Source organism: Staurois parvus, unplaced genomic scaffold (assembly GCF_062004578.1).
Source record: "Staurois parvus isolate SC_StPar_1 unplaced genomic scaffold, SC_StPar_1.0 ptg000292l, whole genome shotgun sequence".
In the NCBI taxonomy this organism is placed as follows: Eukaryota; Metazoa; Chordata; class Amphibia; order Anura; family Ranidae; genus Staurois; species Staurois parvus.
In genome coordinates, this window is record NW_028318088.1 from 3,759,822 (window position 1) to 3,785,025 (window position 25,204).

Genomic DNA, 25,204 nt, shown 5'->3' on the forward strand with positions numbered 1-25,204 from the left:
CTATAAGGAATGTCTATATATATATATATATATATATATATATATTTACTTATTTTAAACAGTGGTGTATTTTGCTGGTAGTATGAAATATCAGTACAGAATACTTGGATTAGGATGCCTTAATGAAGTCACAGAATGGCTTCTTGAGTGAAATACTGTAGGACTTCAAGGTCTATTAAAATCAAATGCACATCAAAGTACTGTGATATGATATGTTGGTTCAGCCTCTTGGAATATGGATTTAGAAAGTGTTGGAAAATGCTAGAAAATATATAATAATAAATACTATAACTATATAATATACTATATAATTATATAATTACAATATGAAGTAAACAGGCAATGATTTCAAATGAAAGAATAATGCAAAAATGAATCCCCTGATTTGAAGTATACAAAGAGGTATTAGCACAGATATGTAATTAACCTTAGACCAACTAAAGTAATAGTGTGATGATAATGAGGTGTGACAAAGCCCAAACTGTGTGGGGAGAATAGGGAAGGGGTGCTGACCACAATACCACCCTTAATTTTACCAAAATTCAAAAGTTGGTAACAGGATGGTCAGATTAAAATCTCCTGTCTATACTTAAGTACTTAAGTATTTAAGCAGCCAAGGAAGACTAAACAATTTTAATAAAGCAATTCACTTGGACAACCAGTTCACTTAAACCTAATTCTTTGTATATTGCAACTTGCAGCCTTCACATATTGTAACCATATTAGTGTTCTTTATATGTATATGTAAGGATTTTCTCATACTGAAAATACATTTTCCAGCCCAGGGGACAACAATCTAAGCACCAGCAGACTGAGGGTAACCATCACTGAGACCCCACATGGAAGCAAAATATATTTTAAATATATTTAAAAAATATTCTTCCCAAATATATTGACATATATTTGAAATACTACAATTTTGGCCATATTCAATATATTTAAGAAAAAAATAATATATATATATATATATATATATATATATATATATATATTGTATGTTGAAATGCTTTTTTTATATATTACAACATATATGAAAATATTTTTAAAAATTCATTTTTAAATATACTGTATGTCTTTAAAAGTCCATTTAATCTACATTTTTGGAATGCATTTACAAATATATGTAAAAACATATGTTAAATTGACTTTTATATATGTTAAAAAAAACTGAAGAATATATTTAAAAAAAGTATTTGTCATATATTTTGTAATATATTCAATACGCATTTCAAGATACAGTGTATTTATATATATATTTTAATATATTGAATACAGCCAAATTATAGTATTTCAAATACATGTCAATATATTTGGGAATAATATTTTTAAAAAATATTTTAAATATAATTTTCTTCGATGTGGGACAGGTCAATGGAGCAGTCAACTGCGTACACAAACACGCTAGCTGCCACTATGTGCTTTAATAGAAGTGCACACCATTGGCAGCATCCACTGTTGAAATTCTGACCATTAAAAAAGCTTTGTATGACTCATTGCTACACCTGGACAGGAATGTAACATATGTTACATAATTTCTAGTAAGAGCTCTGAGAGGTTTAGTGTAAGGATTTTTAATATTGTTTAATATAAAGAAAGAAAAGACTATTACAAGGATAGATTTTTTGATGCATACATAAACAATGCTAACATAAGTGTAAGTACAATGCAGAGTTTGGATCACTTAAAGAATAAGTCTTTTATATTGTAAGCTCTCACAAGCGGATATCTCGCGTATTGAATTATATTGTAACCTTACTGTCTCCTTCTATTTTGTAAAGCGCTGTGCAAACTGTTGGGCCTTTAAAAATAGTGTATAATGTTAATTTTAAAATAAAAAGTACAATCTGATATGCAACCATCACTGACCCTCATAGGGTGACTTTCAGTAAACTTCCAGTTCCATTTCCCAGGTCCTCATACAGCTATCTTTTCTTGTCTCTGAACAGGGTCATTCAACACTACTCCACTTAATCAAAAGGTCTGAGGGGTGTGTACTAGGTGTGTTGGAGTTTTTGTGCCTAGTGGAAACACACTTAATACCAACTATCCTGGGTAAATCTATATTTCCAGAGCACAAAGCTTCAGAGTCCAACAACCAGTATATCATTTATCATAATGAAATTATGAGTTGTTAGAGAACAAACATGATAAATATATTTGATGTATATTTTTTTCTGAGGAGGTGTAATGTGTCTTACTAGCCTTCCCAACCACTGATATGTGCCTCTCCAGAGATCCCTAGTTGGTCCTGTTTCTAGCTTAGGGGTTTGGGAAGGATATGACCTTCTCCCAGGTGACACTGCTTGGCTCTATTGGAAAATCACTGCCCAAGCACTGTTACATGATGGAGGGTGTGACATCACAGCTCTCTGTAGGCTCTGACTATACCTAACATTGGGTATGTTAATGACAGCTGTGACAAAGGAAAGAGCGATGGGGATCAATGGAAAAGAGTATTAGTAGATCAGTAGCATCATCTTTTATTTCTGCAAGCCTTGGGCTTTTAGAAAATATACAGTTTTGGGTCTTTTACTAACTTGCAAAGCTTTAAGTGAAAACAAATGTGAAAAATAGCAAAAATGATCTGGCTACCTGAGATGGAAAATCAGAGTAAGGGCCCAGCTGCAAAAGAGTTCAAATGTAGCTCCAATATTGTTGAATAAAGTTTACATTTTAAGTGATACCCTTTACTGGCTAAATAAAGTTAATAAAGATGCAAGCTTTCATGACACCTTCGATTCCTTCTCCAGGCTTTATACAATTCTGAAAATGCTTCTGAAACCCACATATTTATATGCAAAGTTACAAGGAGGAGCAATGAATATAACAATTGAATTATACAACAATATTTTCTTGACATACTTGAGTGGTAAAAGCTATTTATAAGGGGGGGGGGGACTATAGATATAGAGATTGGAGCTTATCTCCTATTCACACCTATTCGAGTGTTTTGTAGCTCTTAGCTCCAAAATGCTTGATACGCCAAATCCCATGCTTTTCATTTTTCCTTGTTCACATTCGATCATTCAGGCACCTTTAATTTAATGCTTGAAACTCAAAAAGGTACATGCCTCACTTTTGAAGCAGATTGGGGTATTTTCAGCCCCATTGACTTCAATGGACATTTTTAGGAGCTCCTATAAAAGTTTATAGGCCGAAAACACATGATCCAGCCCCCCGAAGAAGCTCTTGTATGGCATTTAAAGATCAAAAAATCCTCATCTACTTACGCTATGCTTGAGTGTGATTGGAGACTTAGAGGTGCTATTGGGGTAGTTAAGCACAATCCTCTCCTCAAAAGAGAGTCCTTTTAAAATGTCCATATATCAGAGAAGCAATGATATACACCCTAAAATTTGCAACTATTTTTCTTGACACACTTGAATTGCAACAGTTTTCGTTAATAATATATGTTTATAATTATCAGATCTTATAGTGAAACTCCAGGAAAAAGCTAACCAATTTTCTAATTTTGCTTGGTCCAGATAAGTTACCACTAATCCTAGGTATAGTAGATTTCTGCCAGAACTCTCATAGCCAATGCTGGAAGTTCACAGCTGACAGCTGTATAGTGCATAAATGAAACTAGTTATAATACCTTACCCAGAATACATCCAGACCTTCTATACAGTACACAACATTATAGATAACTTATCTGAACCAAGAAAAATGAAACGTTTTTTCCTGGAATTTCAATTTAAGAGTATTATTGAGATAATTGAGGAAGAGATAAAAAGTCAGGCAACCACTCACCTCATTGAGGATAAGAATCTTTTTGAAATGTCCATATACTTTTGATCATGGCTTGAGGAAAAACAAGCTTTATTGTCAGAGCTAAAAAAAATCAATTAAAATAATATTAGCACATAACATTTCTGTCTCTATTTGGTCCACAGTCTAGAGATTTGATTTTTTTTGTGTGAATTTAAATTATTATTCCAGCCTCTTTCTGTGAATAGAGATTTACCATTAGTGACATAATCCTGAGATCATTTATGTGGTGGCCTCTGCTACAGAAATAGGTGGCTACAAGAACATATGTTTTGTTATTCATTGCATAAATCCTGTAGAAGGAATTTAAGGCATCCCAAAAGCTTGAGTCTTTAATAACTTAAGTTAGCCTATGATTTTAAAAATACAATAACCTCTATGTTATATAGATATTGGAAAGATTTTTGCAATTTCATACCGTTCTCTGTTCTGAGGAAACTACTGCCTTTTTTACCATGTCCTTGTTCAAGTGTCAACCTTCATTACAAACACAAGAGCAGTCTCATTGTTTTAGTAAGAAAAGGTGCAGTATCTGTTTGCCTTTAGAAGTGAATGAGACATACCAAGTATCTCACCAGAATATAAACTGCTACTGCAAGAATGTCTGAAATTAGAATCCTGTTTAAGTTCAGCCTTACAGTAGTTGAAAAGCATCGAGGCCATCACAAAAACACAGGAAATTAAGTTACTTCTTTAGAAAACTCACAGTTCTAGAAAATTAGAATGTCTATTGGATCTGGAGACCATAATGCATAGGTAATTTTTAAACAATCAAACAGTGCAGCGCTATAAGTAAGAATTTCTCCTAAAAGATAAGGTAATTATAGCTATCAACAGTGTCTAAAGACATACATAATGCACAATGACATTTAAGTATGCATAATGCCAGAAACAAATATAAATATAAAGGTGAAGGTTATGTCCTCCCAAAAATAATTGATGTAAACCCCAAAATATCCCAATTTGTCAAAACGTTATTATAGGTTTCACACACCAAAAAAAGTCCTCTAGAGATACAGCAGAGATGTAAAATGAAGGGAAACTCAGAAGAGCTCCAAATCTCAAGAGAGTAGTGGTATATAACATCATCCAGGTGCAACAGGCAATGGCTTACCAGAGGTATAATGTATAGTACACTATAAATAGTAATGGGCTTTTGCAGACCGACGATGTTCCTCCACTTCCATCAACAGCTGTCACGTACCTTGGTTGGAGGCCAAGTAAACGAGAGGGCTTTCCTTGCAGCTCTGGTCCGAGCACCCCTGAATGTGGTGACAGATGTACAAGGCTCAAAGAAGCACAGGTGACAGTAGCTTGATGGCAGGTGAGGGTCAGAGACGTAGTCAAGGTGAGCCAGGGTCATGCAGAGCAATACAGCAGCATGGTCAGGAGGCAGGCTGAGGTCGGTATTAGGGTAGCAAGCAGGGCGAGTTCCAGTTCAAGCTGAGATCAGCACCAGGAGATCAGCCAGAGAGTAGTCAGAGGCAAGCCTAGGTCAGCACCAGGAGATCAGGCAGAGAGTAGTCTAAGGTAAGCCGAGGTAAGAATTCAGAATCCACAGAGCAAGGTCAGGAACAACCCGGGTCATCAACAGAAAATCAGTCTGTAAAAACGGGAACACAGGAGCACAGATCACAGGAAGCTGAAGAACACCCAGTGATTAGTACACAGCAGAGTCTTCTTTAATTAGGCAGCTTGGCACCAACGCATGAAGACGTCTGATGTGCGCTGGTGCACAGAAATGCTGGATATTAGCCTGAGCTCGTCTGCATGCTGGTACATGTGCATGAGCATTAGCTGCACAGGATGAGGAGTAGCTGCACAAGAACTAGCATTAGCTGCAGAAGAATTACCATTCGCTGTAGAAGAATTAGCATTAGCTGTACTAGTTTCCTGACAATAGCCTTGTAACCAATAATGGATAGACATGTATCTTCCACTTGTCAAAGAGATATCCATTCATAGCAACACCATAGACATGCACCAGACCTCATATATGAGGAGAAGAAAGGAATACCCTCCATAGTGAAGATCTGTATATAAAACTAAAGGGTTTATTAGACCAATGCACTTACAGATTTCAGCATGTAAAGCGCATATATAATTCACAGGGAAAGAATCTCCAAATGTCAATATCCAAGATGGCCACGAGTGTCTTGTGCTTGCGTGGTGTGTCATACGTCCCAACTCCACCCTACAGATTTTGTCATATGTGACGTTATCAGGGGCTGAGCTCCAGTTTTAGTAAATCAACCCCACATTATTATAAATTGGGTGTTATGTATTGTGGCTTCCAGCATTACTGAGCATTGCTGTGTAAATTTTGACGCTCTTTGAGGTTTCTGTTTTTGCTCCGCAACTCTCCATTGTTTTAAACCATAGTGGGTGTGGCTTTGTGACTTTATGATATGCTATGATATAAAGAATACAGGTGAACATTAAATGAGAGTTAGGAATCATGTGATGATTGTAATATTGCGATCTTTCCCATATCGATTGATTAGTGGGAAAGTGGCAGCTATAGCTAAAGACACATAATAAGTAAATATGGAAATCAATCAGATTTAGAGGAAATTTTGATTTGTCAAAACACAGCTTTTATCCCCCAGTGACCTCTACTGTACATTTTTGGGCATGCCTTTTCTCCATGCCTCAGATTTCATATGTGATCACAAGTTGTCAGAAGAGAATGAGGCTCAGACAATAACTTTAGTGACTTTAACCTTGATGCGCTTTAACAGGGCCTTCTGTTTATTCTCAGAGCCATAGCTATGTAAGATTTCATTGGTTTTCTTATTAAGTTTACATTCGATTTATATTGTATTTTTCCTTTGTATGATAACACATGCAACACAATACTTTGTCACACATTCAAATCGGTGAAAGTGCAGCTGTGTTTTTTCTTATTATACTGTCCATGTGATGTTTGCCACATTGTCTACATTCATGTATGTACTTTGTTTTTGCAATAAACAGCTGATTTAAAAAAAAGAAAAAAAAAAGCTTTTAGCCATATCAACAATCACAATCCATCTTGTACTCATGCAACATTTTTAAGTGAGGTAAAATTACTTGCTAAGTGTTACTTAACAATATTAGGCAATACTCCAAATATGTGAAATTCCTGAATATAAGTTTTTGCTGGGTCACTCATCTCTAATAGATATCACTGAATGCAACAAGAGAAGAAGTAACAAAAATAATATGTCAGTGTATAATATGCAACTAGGAACATGCTTTCACTGTCAGCAGTTTTCTGCAATGACTTGCCCACTTCAAAATTGCATTTGTCACTTAAGTTATAGATTATGCAAGGTAGTGATGAACAATACCTACTTGTCAGGTTTGTTTAAACATAACTGTTAGCTTTTCGTTCAAGCAACAAATTCATCTTCATGATCCCTAGCATTTCTTTCCTTGGTTTCATTTTCTGATACAATAAACATCTAAAAATGATTTCAGGCTGCAGTAATGGTGCACTGTATTTAAATGTAACTTATAAAGTCTTTATAGTTTGAGATTTTTTTAGAGAAAAACAGTAATTACTTTCACTCCAGATGATCTATGTATTCTACCATATTCTTGTAGCTTTCTCCCTCTTTTCAAGAGGAGGAATGTAAAATCATAAGCATGTGCACATAAATTATGTTAACTTTGGAAAAGTTGCCCTCATGCTGGTACCAGGACTGTGGAGATGCAGCTCCATGGGCTGTGAAGGCCTGGGGGGAACATGAGATTTCCTTTCCATGTATGTGGTAGCAATTTTAAAACCCCTTTCCTATGAAGAGGTGGATAGAAAGGCGTTCATATGAAATAGAGTAAGTGTATATCCAAACAACATTCTAAATGGCTTACAGATGTTAAAAAATGGGGTGCCAAGTGAAAGAGAGCGAATAGCACCACTGTGTAAATCAGCGCCACTGTGTAAGTCACCAGCACACCCATTTGATCATTTAGTAGGCACATTTAATGATTAAATGGTATACATCTTCCAAGCATCTTTCTCTCTCTCTCTCTCTCTCTCTCTCTCTCTCTCCCGATGGAGATCAGGTGTGGGATATTTGGGGCTTACAGTTGGAGAGGGTGTTCTGGAGTCAGATGCCTCCCTGTGTATCCTCCACTGCAGTGGCTGGGCCCCCTGGAACTTCCTTTCCAGGTGCACAGGTTTTGGTGTCTTTGAAAGAATGGTGATGGTCTTAGGAGGCAGTGTGGCATCCCTGGGTGACTGTGTGAAAAACCTAGAGTGCACCATGAGGGAGTCATAAGGTGGTTTGGCAGCTACAGGAAATCCAAAAAGCAATGTGACAGACCCAGGAAGAAGAGGAAGAGAGGAGGGCTGAGAGTGGGGCTCGACTCAGATGTCTGGACTATAGGCTCACCCCTCTCCCTAGCTTATTTGTGGCAAATGTAGTCCCTAGAGGATAAGATGGATGAAGTAAAGATCTGTTTAAATTAAGAGAAGGATTTGAAAGACTGCTGTGCTCTTCCATTTAAGGAGACTTGGCTGCATTGTAATGTACCAGATGAGGCTGTTATTCTAGAGACTATGTTTAGAGCTCAGAGAACACAGGGAGCATGCAATGCAAGGGGAGGAAGACTTTGTGTGTATATCAACAAAACCTGATGTCAGAATGCTAGAAAAGTGGAGATACACTGCACTCCTGATGGTGAGAATCTTCTGATAATATGCTGACTATTCTATCTTCCTATGGAACTTACTTGTGTATTTATTTTGCTATATATATTCCACTGGATGCAAATTAAAAAAAAAAACAATGTGGTCTAATAGTACTCAGATGGCTAAAATCATGATCGACTGCATCTTAGCCGAGGATTTTAATAGAGCAGACTTAAGATCTATCCTGGCACGAATTCAACAGCATGTTCACATTCAATCAAAAGGAGAGATTATTTTAGACCATGTGTATACAAATGTTTCTGGCGGTTATAATACACTTTCTTTTCCCCATCTGGGATCTTCAGATCATATAACAATTTTCCTTGTATGTGCCTATTTACAAGTTATAAATAGATGCAAACCAGTTCTAAGGATAGTAAAGCTGTGGGTGAATGGAGCTACACAGTAGCTGCCTTGCAAGACTGTTTTAAGCTTACTGATTGGCAGGTGTTTCGGGATGCTGCTACCATAAGTACTATAAAGTACAAGATTTGGGAACACGCATGTGGATACATCTTCATGTATGCCCTCCATTATTGATATGCTGGTAAAATGGCTGTTTTAAGCATTGCTTTACTCAAAAACAAGAGCAACTCTGACAGGTTAGGCAAAGGATACATTGGCTTAGACAACTCAAGAAATACAGTACAGACTGATAGATTAGCCAGAATATTTGAATTCCTCTTTTAAAATGCCTGAATAGTACTACAAATCTCTGATACAAACTGGTGTAATAATATTCGGAGGTACAGTCTGTAAACTATTACAGTGCTGTGATTCTGGGGAGCCATTTATCTGCTCGATTATTTCATCTTGTGTTTATCTGCATGCAGCTTAATCTGTGTTCTGTTGCAAGGTCTTTATTAAAGAAGGTCTTGTATATGCAGAATCCATAATTTCATACAACATTCCTGTCTACAGCAAAACAAATGTGATCACCTAATGTTATAATGTATGTACAATGGACAACAGTATGTTAGAAGATGATGTTTTAGAACTTAAAAAAAAAAGTTTCTGACCTCCTTCAAGTACATAGTCTTCAGATTGATCCTTGTGTCTCTGTGGTAGTCTTGGATCCTGGACACACGCTGTACAGCAATCTGTACATGGGGCTTTGTCGTATTTATAGTTTTTTTCAGTGCAGGTTTTCTTTACCCAACATATAGACATTAGATGACAGTCAGAAAATCAGATCACTATGCAATCATTTGGTAGAACAATAACGACATTTTCTGATCTATATATTTATGTTAACACAGTTACTACACACACTGACCAAAAACACAATTTCTATACACTTATAATGAATTAGTGCAGAGCTTCCTACATCAGTATATCCTCAAAAATCAAACATAACATTCACTCCAAATCAGGGGCGGACTGACAACTCATGGGGCTCCCTTGGCAATAGGGGATCATGGGGCCCCTGTGTCCTTGCCCAAACTCAAAAAAGCCTATGAAAAAGGTACCAGGGGCATCTCATGGGGCCCCCTACTGACCCCGGGCCCTCGGGCAGTGCCCAAGTTTCCAAATGGTCAGTCTGCCCCTGCTCCAAATACAGATGACTATCTGTTTCAAAGCAAATCAATAAGAAAAATATAAAAAATTACCTTTAATCACCTGTATGTGTCTGCCACACCTAGTCTTAATGTTTGTTAAGATTGAACATCATCATAGTGAAGTCAATTTTTGAAGATCCAAAATCACCTGACAATTGTTCAAAAGGAAAAAAAGCTCCAAATACTATCTGACAAACCCTAAGTAAATTACACATTATTATTGAAATGTCTCAATCCACCTATAAATGCAAACTGTTATCTCTTTAGGAATTAATCTCTCCTCATATCTAGACTTTTCATGTATTGAGGGGGTCACACGTGTGTTTATAAAACATCTAAACATTCCAGTCAATGGTTTTAAGGATCCTTATTATAGCCCAGAGATATCTCTACAGATCCTTCACATAATGTATATTACCAGACACATCTACCATAATAATAATAATAATAACATTCTATAAATACATGATAAAACATACAATAAAAAAGGGTATACAGCAATATTCAAATCAGTCTTCTCTTTTACATTTCTCATATCAATTCTCTCTGTATGCTAATGTTGAAGGTTAGCAGTCTTTATGTGCATACCAGTGGCTAACAGTATTGAAGAGGGTCAGAATGACAGCTGAGCAACTTCCATTTTCAGAAGGAAGGGTTATCTTGTCTCTTGTGAAAAATTTTCTTTAGCTTCTTGCTTACACATTGTTATTAAATTTGATAATTTTTTTAATGACATTTGATTAAAACTGTGGTTACAAAGTGAGCACTGAATCCTGAGTAGGGCTTTTTTTTTAACCCAAAGTCCATATAAATTTCTGGCTTTAAAATTTAGGTTAAAGGCCCATACACATGATAAGAAAATCTGATGAAAATTTTCATACCAGAAGCGATCATAGGATAATCTGATCATTAGTATACATCTTTGGAGAGACGATCATGACAGTTCATGCAACAATAACCAAAGAGACAAGCGCAACATTTTTTCTCATACTATGCCAGATCATACAATTTACATTTAATCAGTACAATAGCTATCCAAAGATACAATAGAAATACAATACATGACATGACTTCTGAAATTCTATACTGTCGCACGAGAATTTTCATAAGTCAACTAACCTTTTCGATATGGAGACTAGCATACAAAAAAAACGGACGATCATTCGTCCAAATTTCTCACCGTGTGTACTAGGCATTATTCAGTTTGGATTCATTATACAGATTTAAAAGCCAAAGTGAAGTAAGGGCTTCAAAACTACATATTTCTTCTGGCTTATTGACCCGAAAAGAACTGAAGCTATTAAATCAATATGACAGCCAAACAGCTAGCATTTTCAGAAGAAGTTAATAATTGCAGCCTATGTATTTCAAAGTACAGGTTTCCTTTAAAATGTATGTATAGACAACACATTTTTTTTTTAGTTTTTGGTAGAGTGGTGAAAGGTTAGAACCTCTGTCAAGTTTAAACTGCCATCTGGTTCCTCATTAAATATATACTCTCTCTATTTGTCTTGGTGACCCTTATCACTGGGACTGAAAGTGGGGGAAAATCCAAAATTTTGAGTTGTCCCCAGATTAAGAATAGAGGGGAAGCCTTTCACATTGTTTCTGAGACAATTGTCTGAAACGTTATTTCTCCTGGAGATACAGTGGGGGAGGTTTACTAAAACTGGTGCCTCAGAATATTGTGCAGCTGTGCATAGTAACCATTTAGCTTCCAGATTTTATTGCCGAAGCTGAACTGAAAAAGTCGAAGTTAGAAGCTGATTAGTTACTACGCAAAGCTGCACCAGTTTTAGTAAATCTCCCTCAATGTGTTCCTATATTTACTCTTGCGTCTACAGGACAGGCATTGAAAGAAAATCTTGTTAGTGGGACAAAGATGACAAAAGAGCTTGACACTGGAATGAACCCTTCCCTACACTATCCAAAATTATGAAAAAAATTGTTTAAGATACATTTTAAGTCTTTCTCTTGTAGGATTTACAACCCTGGGTCATCTGAAAAAATGGACTTGGGGGTGGGAAATATGTGCATAGATGCCTTTAGTTAGCTACAAGTTTTATATTTCAATATTTTTATTGAAAAACTGTAGAAAGTGTAAACAGAAAAATAGGAGTTGTGTCAAATAAACAGATTTATAGAGTATATAGGCACATAAGAATACATCAACCAATGATGTTGTAAACAAGAGAACACAACCCCAGTAGCGTAGAACATATTCCATCGGTCAGTAAACCTGGGCAGTTTCAGATAGTCATCTGATAAAATAAGGAGACCAAAAAATACTGAACAAAAGAAATCAAAGGAGAGAGTAAAGATTACAACGGAAAAAAAAAACCAAAAGAAAAGAAAGAAAGAGAGGAAGGAAAGAAAAGAGAGAAGAGAAAAAGAGAAGAGAAGGGCCAGCCATAAATCCATTAGATAATAGAAATATACCTAATCCATAGTTCCCATGTAACCTCAGATTTAGAAGTATTATTAAGGATACCTATAAGTTTATCATAATCCAATTAAGTTTCTGTTTGTCCGAGTCTAGCGGAATTGATGACTGTCTCCAACATCTAGCTATAGCAATTCATGCTGCCAACAGAAGATAAAGGATTAATTTAACTGATTTCTTGGGAATATCAGTGGGCAACAAATGAAATAAGGCTACTTCCAGTGATTTACGAATATTAATTCCCATTACTGAATAAATTAAGTTAAATATTCAGATCCAAAATCTATGAACTACCGGACATTTCCACCATATATGGAGCATAGTGCCCTCTTGGCCGCAATGTTAAAAGCAATTAGAGGACACAGATGGGAACATTTTAGCAACATGTGTAGGAACTAGGTACCTACGAAGAAGCGTTTTATAATTGGATTCGATAAGAGTAGTATTAATCGAGATTTTAGATAGAGCATTGGCCGTAGTCCTGCAAGTGTCCAAATCTAAAGAATTGTTCAAATCCCTTTCCCACTGAGTCATATAGGATAGCTTAGTAAGTGGATTCGACAAGGAAAGCATAAATAATGGACAATCGACCTTTCATCATCTCAGTAGCCCCACTGGAGATCTCTAGAGGTGTGAGTGTACAGGGTTCTACAAGTAATTTGAGTTTACTGGTGATAAAAGATATAATTTGATGGCAACTGAACAGTTCACTGGAGGGCATCTGGCAATTTGTCAAAAAGTATTGGAGAGAACGAGGACGAAGGCCATCTAAATAGTCCCCAATACGCAAAAAACCCTTATTGATCCACCACTGAAATGCAGATAGTGATAGGCCAGGAATAAACTCAGGGTTACAAAAGACTGAAGCTAAAGGTGTATGTAGAGAATGGAGAGGTTTGCGGGCCAGCCATCTATCCCAGACCGATAAAGAATAAGATAATGTAAGACACAGGATAGGAGGACGCAACCGACTAGGAAGCCATATGAGAGCGCCAATAGCATAGGGACGGCAAGATAAGGCCTCAGTGCCAACCCACTGGGGAACATAACCCCTAATGGTAGTACAAGAGAGGTGTGCTATCTGAGCCGCCTGAAAATAAATCCGAAGATTAGGAAGTCCCAAACCGTCATGCTTTTTTAGGGAAAATTAAGTTGACTTGTTAACCCGAGGACGTTTTCCTTTCCATATAAATCTAGAGACTGCTGCTTGTAAAATAAAAGTCCGAAAGTAATATAGTAGTCTCGGCAAAAAAGTAATCTTAATAGAATTAATTCTACCAAACCAGGATAAAGGAAGATCCTCCAAATCATGTAAGTCAGTTTTAAGTCATTTAAAGAGAGGGGGGTAATTGGTCCTATATAGTGACGAGATAGAGTTCGTGAGATGATTCCCCAGATAAGGGAGAGGACGAGAGGCCCACTGAAAATCATAGTTGTCCCGCAGATATTGAATCTCCGAATCAGGTAGAGAAATATTTAAAGCAATTGTTTTATAGGAATTAAGAGTAAGACCAGAGGCTGTAGATAGCTACAAGTTTCAGAGTGACACTAAACTTTTGTTTAAAAAAAATAAATCTATTTAAATATGTCTTAACTCAAAAAAGCACCTTCTATTGCTCTCAGCCTCCCTTATACTTTTTTTTTTTTTTTTTTTTTTTTTTTTTTTTTGTGCTGCTGTGATCTGAGTTTCTCTTAGCATGTGACTAATACAGCAGCCTTTCTTTTCTCAAGATGGACAAGGGCCTATGGACTATGGGATTTGAAGTGAGTATAGAGCAGTACACATGACTGCACCTATTGTGCACTGCTTATTCCAAAGAAAAGGAAGTGAGGAGGAAAAGGGGAGGTTCAGGAGCTTACAGAAGATGTTGTGAGGAGGCAGAAAAACAAAGTAAGAACATTTTCATGAGTATAGATTACAAGGTTATTATGTAGTGAATGTGTATGAATTATATTTGTAGAATAAGGATATTGTTTAGTACTTGGAGGTATGCTGACTCATTTACATAGAATTGTATGTCAATTTAGTTCAAAACCCACCTGTCAAATACCCTTGCTGATCAAAAATGTTTTACTGTGAAAGGTAAGCATCATATATAAAAACAGTGTCAATTACTAGTTCTAGGTTCAGTAATTCCTAACATGAGACAGCTCAAAGTGCAACCAATCAGATTAAATGTCTAACTGAAATATGATTGGCTGTTAAAGAATTATACAACTTTCACATAGGCATTACACATTCCTCCTAGAAAATGCAGTTCTAGCCTTTGTTTTTATTGAAGGCTATGTTCCTGATCCAAGGAAGGCGTCTGGACATTTTGTTAATTAGCTGAGATCTTTGATAGATGTGTCTGCTACAGTTTCAAGGAGCCCAAAAGTCAACAAGATTTTTTTTCCATCTTGCCAAAACTGGGTCAACCATTTAACTGGTTTCTTCACTTTAACTGAGATATCACTCTATCTATCTATCTATCTATCTATCTATCTATCTATCTATCTGTCTGTCTAGTTTAAATCAGTCTGCCGAGACATAGATACACAGAGACAAGCATCTTACAGAGTGTGAACTGTTTCTTTTCTGCACCTATTTTTTCAAGAGTACATATCAAGTAATTAGTAGCAGAGCAACAACATCTTGCCTTCTGCTATCTGGGAAATGTCTTATAACAACTCAGGCGGTAGTAAAAAAAAAAGCATGTGATACAATACCGTAGACAGAGCCAAGTGGAATACATCAAAGAATGCCTTCATGCAGATGTTTCATGCAGAAGAAAATTAGGTCAGAGACCACTTCAATTTCAGCTTCTGCTAGCCTAGTTAGAGAGCTCCCGGTGAATTCCTAATGAGTAGCTTCTAGGGCACATTTTTTTCTCTCATCTAGTCACAAGCTGCCACAGACAGATGAGTTTTCTACACAGCATTGGATCTTTTTCTCTTTATTTAAAAGCAGCTTCTCATAGCTTCAGCATTCCAGAATTCAATCAAGAGACTAGGCAAATGTAAAAGGAAACAAATAAAGCAGAATGCAAGTAACAGAAAACAATGTTAATCGAAAACTTTACACTGAAGAAAAGTGATGTGTCTCCAATTATGTAGAACATGTTTGCAGTGGCAGATTATTTTCTTAAATTGATATATTCTACAGAACTATTATGCTAAATTTTTCAGACATGAAATAATTGAAGTTATGACAACCAAAAATGAAAACCATAAGGTACTACCATAAAGGTTAATCAGGGGGAAAGTGGACCTGAAATCACACAAATATGCTTACATTAATGCAATATAAAATAGCTTGGTCTGGGTTTTTTTTCCCAGACATTAAAAATAATTTGAGGAGTACTGATCTTCAACAAATGTATTTGGGCTTTTGACATAGGAAAAGGTCTTAAGAGGATGTGATCTTCTTTTAGGAAAGTATCAATAACTCTATTACTGGTCTGATGCCAATCTTGCCTAATTGGACCTTTACAGGCCATCTTATTCAAAGTTGCTCCAATTTTGAAAAGCCAATTCTGTTAATTTCATTTTGCATTGGACATGCATTGGAGAGATTTTTTTCTATTTTTTCTCTGAAGCTGCCAATAAAATTACCAAAAGATAGATATGGGGCCTTGACTCCAATCTATCATCCCTCAAATGAACTGAGGTGGTGGGGGTTTGATGATATGTTGAAAGATCTACAAAAAATACAGGGCAATTTCAGGTAGCCATCTCAATGGACTGCAAGTACATTTTAAATGGTAATATACGTCCATTGAAGTGGCTTTTTTGTTCTCTTCAGGATTTTTGTTATTAGAGTCCAATAGAGATTTCTGCTATAGTATTTTTTATCCTGAATGAAGGGGGATATTCTGGATGCTAAAATTAATTAGATGCCACTTGTCATCTCGTTATCAAATTATTATTGTCAATAATGCTATAATGTAACATAGATGTAAATTGTTTACTCATTTGTATTCAAAGTCCAGTGCAGGCAGCTATGCTCTTCATTTAGGTGATAGGGCTAGCATAAAAGGATCAAAGAGGGATTTTTTTTTTAATAAAGTATCATGGACTCCTAAAGCCTGCCATAGATAGATTCGATCCATCTATTGGCAGGTTGATTATACCCAAGTTGATCTATGGATCGACTTGGGTACAACCAGCCTTTCGGATTTTTAGCATGCGATTACTGCCTGCAGCTATAGCTGCCTGCCGTAATCATTGTGTTCTGCCATCTGAGAATGCTGCCCACACACCCCCCTAACTCCAGCAGAAGACAATAGCTTTACGGAAGGCATTCCCCCATCAACACTGACTGTGTCTATGGGTGGAACAAGCAAGTTTCTTTCTTTCCACCTGTGGTGGAAGGAAAGAAAATTGATTCATCTATGGCTTGCCTTTTTAAGCACAAGATAGTGTGAAATGCGTTAACAGGTTCTGTATTCATGTCCTGGTGTTTTGTGTGTCCTATGGATTAATAAATACACACTATATTCATCTATCATCCGGTGTGCGGCTGACCCTTCTTCAAATTGCATGGCTTGCCTTAGACAAGCGCTTGGCACTCTGTTCTTAGTTTTTCCCTGCTTTATTAAAAAATACCAGTCTATTGTATCCCCTACACATACACACTTCTCATAAGCATTACAAAAATCTTTCTTATTAGTTTAATGAAAATGGAAATGATTAGTCTGTTTTTTTTTTAGATGAGCTGGATATAGATAGGAATAAAAGTTTGTTAATCTGATATATTAATGATTTAGAAAACGTGTTCCTGTGTATTGTGTATGTGTATATATACAGTGTATATTATATTATATATATATATACACACTATATTGCCAAAAGTATTCGGATGCCTGCCTTTACATGCATATGAACTTTAATGACATCCCAGTCTTAGTCCGTAGGATTCAGTATTGAGTTGGCCCATCCTTTGCAGCTATACCCTTTGCAGCTATACCAGCTTCAACTCTTCTTTAGGAGTGTGCCTATGGGAATATGTGATCATTCTTCCAGAAGTGCATTTGTGAGATCAGGCACTGATGTCAGACGAGAAGGCCTGGCTCACAGTCTCCGCTCTAATTCATCCCAAACGTTGAGGTCAGGACTCTGTGCAGGCCAGTCAAGTTCCTCCACCCCAAGCTTGCTCATCCATGTCCTTAAGGACCTTGCTTTGTGCATGTTGGAACAGGAAGGGCCATCCCCAAACTGTTCCCACAAAGTTGGAAGCATGAAATTGCGCACAATGTTTTGGTATGCTGATGCCTTAAAAGTTCCCTTCACTGGAATTAAGGGGCCAAGCCCAAACCAGGAAACACAACCCCACATCATAATCCCCCCTCCACCAAACTTTACACGTGGCACAACGCACCTAGGCAAGTACCGTTCTCCTGGCAACTTCCAAACCCATACGCATCCATCAGATTGCCAGACAGAGAAGCGTGATTCGTCACTCCAGTGAACATGCCTCCACTGCTGTAGAGTCCAGTGGGGGCATGCTTTAAACCACCTGACACTTTGCATTGCACTTGGTAATGTAAGTCTTGGATGCAGCTGCTCAGCCATGGAAACCCATTCCATGAAGCTCTCTACACACTGTTGTGCTAATCTGAAGCCCACATGAAGTTTAGTGGTCTTTAGCTATTGGCTCTGCAGACAGTTGGAGACTTCTGGGCACTGTGTGCTTCAGCATGCGCTGACCCCGCTCTGTCATTTTCTGTGGCCTACCCCTTCGTGGCTAAGTTGCTGTTGTTCCCAGTTGCTTCCACTTTGTTATAATACCACTAACAGTTGACCGTGGAATAATTAGTAGAAAGTAAATTTCATGGATGGTCTTGCACAGGTGGCAACCTATCACAGTACCATGCTTGAATTCACTGAGCTCCTGAGAGCGACACATTCTTTCATAAATGTTTGTAGAAGCAGTCTGCATGCCTACATGCTTGATTTTATACACCTGTGGCTATGGAGATGATTGGAACACCCAAATCCAATGATTTGGAGGGGTGTCCCAATACTTTGTTATACTAGTTTTATATATATATATATATATATATATATATATATATATATATATATAATACACACTATACAGTGGATATAAAAAGTCTACACACCCCTGTTAAAATGTCAGGTTTCTGTGATGTAAACCTTTAATGCAACCTGTAAACTGTACAACTCAGTTGAACAACAAACTAAAAACTTTTAGGTAGAGGGAAGTAAAAACTGAAAACTAAAATAATATGGTTGCATAAGTGTTCACACCCTTAAACTAATGCTTTGTTGAGGAACCTTTTGATTTTTTTACAGCACTCGGTCTTTTTGGGTATGAGTCTATCAGCATGGCATATCTTGACTTGGCAATATTTGCCCACTCTTCCTTGCAAAAACACTCCAAATCTGTTAGATTATGAGGACATCTCCTGTGCACAGCCCTTTTCAGATCACACCACAGATTTTTGATCGGATTCAGGTCTGGGCTCTGGCTGGGCCATTCCAAAACTTTAATCATCTTCTGGTGAAGCCATTCCTTTGTTGATTTTGATGTATGCATTGTTTGTTTTGTTGTCATGCTGAAAGATGAAGTTCCTCTTCATGTTCAACTTTCTAGCAGAAGCCTGAAGGTTGTGTGCAAATATTGACTGGTATTTGGAACTGTTCATAATTCCCTCTACCTTGACTAAGGCCCCAGTTCCAGCTGAAAAAAAACAGCCCCAACGCATGATGCTGCCACCACCATGCTTCATTGTGGGTATGGTGTTCTTTTGATGATGTGATATCTTTTGGAATTATGGCCAAAAAGTTCTACCTTGGTTTCATCAGACCATAACACATTTTCCTACATGCTTTTGGGAGACTTCAGATGTGTTTTTGCAAAATTTATCCGGGCTTGGATGTTTTTCTTCATAAGAAAAGGCTTCCGTCTTGCCACTCTACCCTATAGCCCAGACATATGCAGAGTATGGGAGATTGTTGTCACATGTACCACACATTCAGTACTTGCCAGATATTCCTGCAGCTCTTTTAATGTTGCTCTAGGCTTCTTGGCAGCCTCCCAGACCAGTTTTCTTCTCGTCTTTTCATTCATTTTGGAGGGACGTACAGTTCTTGGTAATGTCACTGTTGCGCCATATTTTCTTCACTTAATGATGACTGTCTTCACTGTGTTCCATGGTATATCTAATGCCTTGGAAATTTTTTTGTACCCTTCTCCTGACTGATATCTTTTAACAATGAGATCCCTCTGATGCTTTGGAAGCTCTCTGCGGACCTTGGCTTTTGCTGTAGTATGCGACTAAGAAAATGTCAGGAAAGACCTACTAGAACAGCTGAACTTTAGTTGGGATTAATCAAAGGCATTTTAAATGATGGAAGGTGTGTACTGACTCCTATTTAACATGATTTTGAATGTGATTGCTTAATTCTGAACACAGCTACATCCCCAGTTATAGAAGGTGTGCACACTTATGCAACCACAATATTTTAGTTTTTTATGTTTACTCCCCCTCCAACCCTAAAAGATTTCAGTTTGTTTTTCAATTGCGTTGTAAAGTTTATAGGTCACATTAAAGGTGGAAAGAGTTCTGAAATGATTTATATTTGTCTCATTTTTTTACATCACAGAAACCTGAAATTTTAACAGGGGTGTGTAGACTTTTTATATCCACTGTATATATAAACAGTACACAGGAACACATTTGATTTCCTGCTTTTTGAGGAAAGATGATATTTACTAATCTACAATCTTTGCATGAAATGCAAACACAAGAAATAGAACAACAAGCAAATAAAAAGGTCAAACGGTCAACTTAAAAAATACAAACTTTAGTATAAACCTAACTATAATGGTTTAATATAGATGCACGTAAAAAATAAACTACATTTTCCTTCCAATGTTATTTTTAATTTTTTTTACTGCTATTTTCTCAAACTTGATGTGGCTTGTCCCAAGCTCTCTTAAAATGTTTGTATGTTTAGAAGTAGGAACTTGCAGTAGGTCCAAACAATATTACAATATATATAATATTAATTCATTTAATTAACTAGAATATTTTAAAATTAGTACTTGAAAATAAATGAGTAAGTTGTTTATCAAGTATAAATGTATTAGCCTGAATGCTGGAATTTCCTAGAATCCCATGCTCTGTTACTGGTTCATGATTCTCTATGTAATTCACTTTACTCTATGGTTTTCTATCTCATACTATGATCCCGGATGAGATCCTGGATGAGATTTAGAGAGCCTGAGAAAAAAGCAAGTCTCAGGTTTTATTTTAATATTTTTACTTGCAAAATAGAGAGTTTTTTAGTAATATTTACAGGATGTGGTTTTTTTGTCTTTTACCTTGAAACAAAAATATTTTTACAAGTTTGCTGTTGTATGTTGTAGTAAATTTTCAAAACTCAGATGGTGAAGTTGCATACTGCATGCTTTCAGATTATTAACCTTCTCTTAAGACACCAGAGGGGCAGAAGAGAACTGGGTTGGAGTTTTCAGGTCTTCATCTAGAAACATTGATGTGATGTGGACAATCATACAAAACAGGAGTGGGTGCAGGTTCATTGGCCCTCTAGGATAGGGCACACTCTTATTATTTTAATATAATAAATGTAAAAACAGGTTAATAAGCAGATCTGAACCCTACAGTACATGGTATTGTATGAGGGGAGTACATTTTCAGAAATGTGCTTTTTCTCTTGATGAATTGTGAATACATTTATTCGGTGACAATCATCAAAAGAATATATATTTATTTGTAAATCAATACTCAATACAAATGCATCAAAAAATTTAATCTCAATGTCATATGACATTTAATCTGTAAAATGCTTTAAAAAGAAGTAATAGCTGAAAATTATTTACTACAATCATAGTTCTAAGATTTTATTTTGAAAGTCTATATACTGAAGTGTTCACAGCTTCTTTGAATTGCTACTTGAGTCATTTTGATCTTAATACCAGACTGAAACTTAACTTTTTTAAGTGAAAGGCTGTCTCTTTCAAAGACAGCTATATACATTAAAGATTTAAAAACAAAAATTGTTGAGAAATGTTACCTTTTTCTGCTGATAAATTGTTATATACAACACTTTGACAGTGCATTTGCTGAATATAAGTGCAATGTGGGGAAATTTGCCCAGCACGATCACATGATCAGTCACATTGTAAGAATTTTTTAATACTCTGCTTTCCCTTGATGTAGAAATTTCACCATGTTCCTTGTTAAATAATAATAATGATAATAATAAAACAACTGTATTTTTAGCTCTATTTTGCCTAAGGGCTTTAATAAGTTACAAAACTTGGTAAATGTAAAACAGTATTAAAAAAGCTATGACTCATGAATACCATGTCTAATAATTTGTATGTATGTTCAGTGTTGGTGTCTTGTGGACAGAAGTGGGTAAGCACTTTCAGAGTTTTACAGCTGCATGTAAAGGTCCACTCATTGTATGATATCAGGTGAATTATGGGAATGTGCAATTTGCAATATATATGACTTTAGTTGATTTTTAAGATATGAGTGTCACAGATTTTCAATGATTTGAACATCAGCAGCCAGTGGAGGGTATAAAAAGTTGGAGTAAGGTGAAGAGCGAGCACATTTCTTAACAGTATAGCTTCAGACCTTTGCATTAACTATAATTAATGCATTACCTTCTCTTATAGTGCTACATACAAACTGCATTCATTAATTTTGGTAAGTCTGCAGTGAAAAAGGGTGCTTAACTCTTGCTTAGATTATTCGGGTTGAAAAATGAGGCCATAATCGCAGTTGACATTTGATGTTTAAATGCTAAATTCCCCAAGGCTGTGCAGTCTAAATAGTGAAGGCAAAAGAGTACAGATTTTTGCAAATACTTTTCTAGATGCAGGCCACCTACCACCAATATATCAGCTTATTTGTAATTCAGTTTACCCAGCAGATATTTCTCTAGTTCCTTTATTCAGACATGTGTGGTTGCTAATGCACCTTGTTGGCTTGCCTTAAGGTGGACCTAAAATGTGTAAACTGTGCCCAAAATAATGCAAAGACTAGTTACCAATATTGACTATGGACTGCATCTGATCTTTTCCATCTTTCCCTAATTATTCAAATAGCAAGTGCTCAATATTGATGGGTGTTAACCCAAGATTAAGGTACCTACATCCTAATTATCTATTCAAATGATTTAAAGAACAACAGGGGCATTAGAATTGTATTGGTACTGACAAATACACAGACATTTAAAGGTTAAAGCCTCATATTTTTATTATTATACAGGATTTATATAGCGTCAACAGTTTGTGTAGCACTTTACAAAATTAAGGTAGACATTACAGTTACAATATAATTTGGTACAAGAGGAAACAGAGGGCCCTGCTCGTTACAGCTTACAGTCTAAAAGGAAGGGTTGAGTGATACAAAAGGTAATAGGTGTTGGGGATGAGCTAATGGAGGAAATAAAATGCAATTTACTAGTTAGAAGCAGGATAGGCTTCTTTAAAGAGAAGGGTTTTCAGAAGGGTTTTCATCTAAAGGTGGATAGACTAGGAGACAGTCGGAAAGATTGGGGTAGGGAGTTCCATAGGATGAGAAAAACTCTGGAAAAGTCCTGGAGGCAAGCATGGGAAGAGGTGACATGGGAACCAGAGAGCAGAAGGTCTTGGGAAGATCGACGAAAGTGGTTTGGTTGATATTTTGAGACCAGGTTGGTGATGTAGCTGGGGGCAGAGTTGTGGATGGCTTTGTAAGTTGTTGTTAGTATTTTGAATTTTATTTTTTGGGCTAGTGGAAGCCAGTGGAGGGATTGGCAGAGAGAGGTAGCAGACACTGAACAGTTGGTAAGGTGGATGAGCCTGGCAGCAGCATTAATGATGGACTGAAGGGGGATAACTTATGTAAAGGTAAGCCAATGAGGAGGGAGTTGCAGTAGTTGAGGCAAAAGATAACCAGGGAGTGAATTAGAAGCTTTGTAGTATCATTGGTTGAAAAGGGGCGTATTCTGGAGATGTTGTGGAGGTTGAGGTGGCATGATTTGGACAAGGATTGGATGTGGACCTGAAAGGATAGTTCAGAATCCAGGCACCCTGGCATGCGGGGATTAGTTGATAGATGTGCTATTGATCTTGACCGAGAAATCAAGGGAGGAGGCACGTGGGGGAGGAAATATTATGAGCTCAGTTTTGGATAGATTGAGTTTTAGGAAATGGTGTGACATCCAGTCTGATATGTCTGTTAGTAAATCAGTGATATGTGAGGAAACTGATGGGGTGAGCTGAGGAGTATAGAGATAGATTTGTGTGTAATCAGCATAGAAATGGTATTGGAAACAATGGGAAGCTACTGTATCAGCTAACCCAGGGAAGAAGTGTAGATCGAGAATAGGAGAGGTCCAAGGACAGAACCTTGGGGGACTCCAACAGTAAGAGGAGTAGAAGAGGAGGAAGTAGGGTTGTAAGTGACACTGAAGGTGCAGTGAGATAGGTAAGATTCAAACCAATGAAGAGTACAGTCACGGAGGCCAAATAAATAGAGTATGAATAAATAGAGTTTTTTGAGGAGAAGGGGGTGGTCAACTGTGTCAAAGGCAGCGGAGAGGTCCAAGAGTAAGAGTATGGAATAGTGACCGTTGGTTTTAGCTGTTAGTAAGTAGTTTGTGATTTTTAGGAGAGCAGTTTCTGAGGAGTGTTGTGGGCAAAATCCAAACTGAAGAGGACCGAGAAGGTTATTCTTAATGAGGTGGCAGCTCATTGTAGACTAGACGTTCATGGAGTTTGGAGGCAAAAGGGAGTAAGGAGATGGGTCTTAGGTTGCTAAGATTGGTGGGGTCCAGTGAAGCCTTTTTAAGTATGGGGATGGCTTGCGCATGTTTTAGAGGGTTGGGGAAGATGCCAGTAGAAAGGGAGAAATTGAAGATATGAGTTAAAGAGTGAAGGATAGAGTCAGAGGATGACCACAGTATTTGCGAGGGTCCAAGGGACAGGTGGTTAGGTAGCTGGGTTAAACAAGGGAAGTAGTGATTGTGTAGGTGGACAAGGATTGCAGGGTGAGGGAGTTATCTGTACAGTGGAGATCTTGTCACGAATTGCATCAATCTTATTTTTTCAGTGATTAGCGATCCCCTTGGTCAGTGAGTGAGTTAGTGCACGGAGGTAATGAAGGATGAAGTAGAGAGGTAAATGTAGAAAAGATACGATGGGGACTGCGTGAGAGGGTGTTAATGAAAGTGATAAAATAGGTCTTTTTGGCAGTGTGGAGACAGGAATTGTATTTTTGAAGGGCAGATTTATATTGGTTGGAGTCTTGCTGGGTCTTAGGCTTTTATGCCATAAACTCTCAAGAGCATGGTTATGTTTTTTTGAGGTATCTGGCATTGTCTGTTTGCCAGGGCTGTAGCAGTTGTGGCCTAATTCTGTGTGGAGTGAGGAGAGCCAATGTGATCAGGATGGATGCAAGTGAACTGTTGCAGACAGAAGTGACCATGTTGGGGCAGGACAGGGCTGAGATGTTGTCATAGAGACAATCTGTTGAAGAAAAATGAAGAGTAGGGTTAAAATAGCAAAGGTTTCTACTGGTAACTGTTCTGTAGTTGGAAGACAAGGAGGAGGAAGCCAAGGAGAGAGTAAAGATAATAAGGGAGTGATCAGAGAGATGAAATGGAAAGTTGGTGAGGTTGCAATGAGTGCACAGGTAGGAGAATACAATTTCTACTCCACCTCCCTTCCGTCCACTAGGTCTGGGAGAGTGAATCCAGAGGAGACCACCATGGGAGTGAATGGCA

General features: G+C 37.2%; 1 long non-coding RNA gene across 1 annotated transcript in view; it reads left to right on the forward strand.

The window, feature by feature from the left end:
• The first annotated feature begins 8,204 nt into the window (after positions 1-8,204).
• Positions 8,205-25,204, forward strand: part of LOC149458177 (uncharacterized) — a 94,380-nt gene continuing 77,380 nt past the window's right edge. The window contains exon 1 of the long non-coding RNA XR_016313492.1: positions 8,205-8,438. This is a non-coding gene — a long non-coding RNA (uncharacterized LOC149458177). The remainder of the gene's footprint in view (positions 8,439-25,204) is intronic.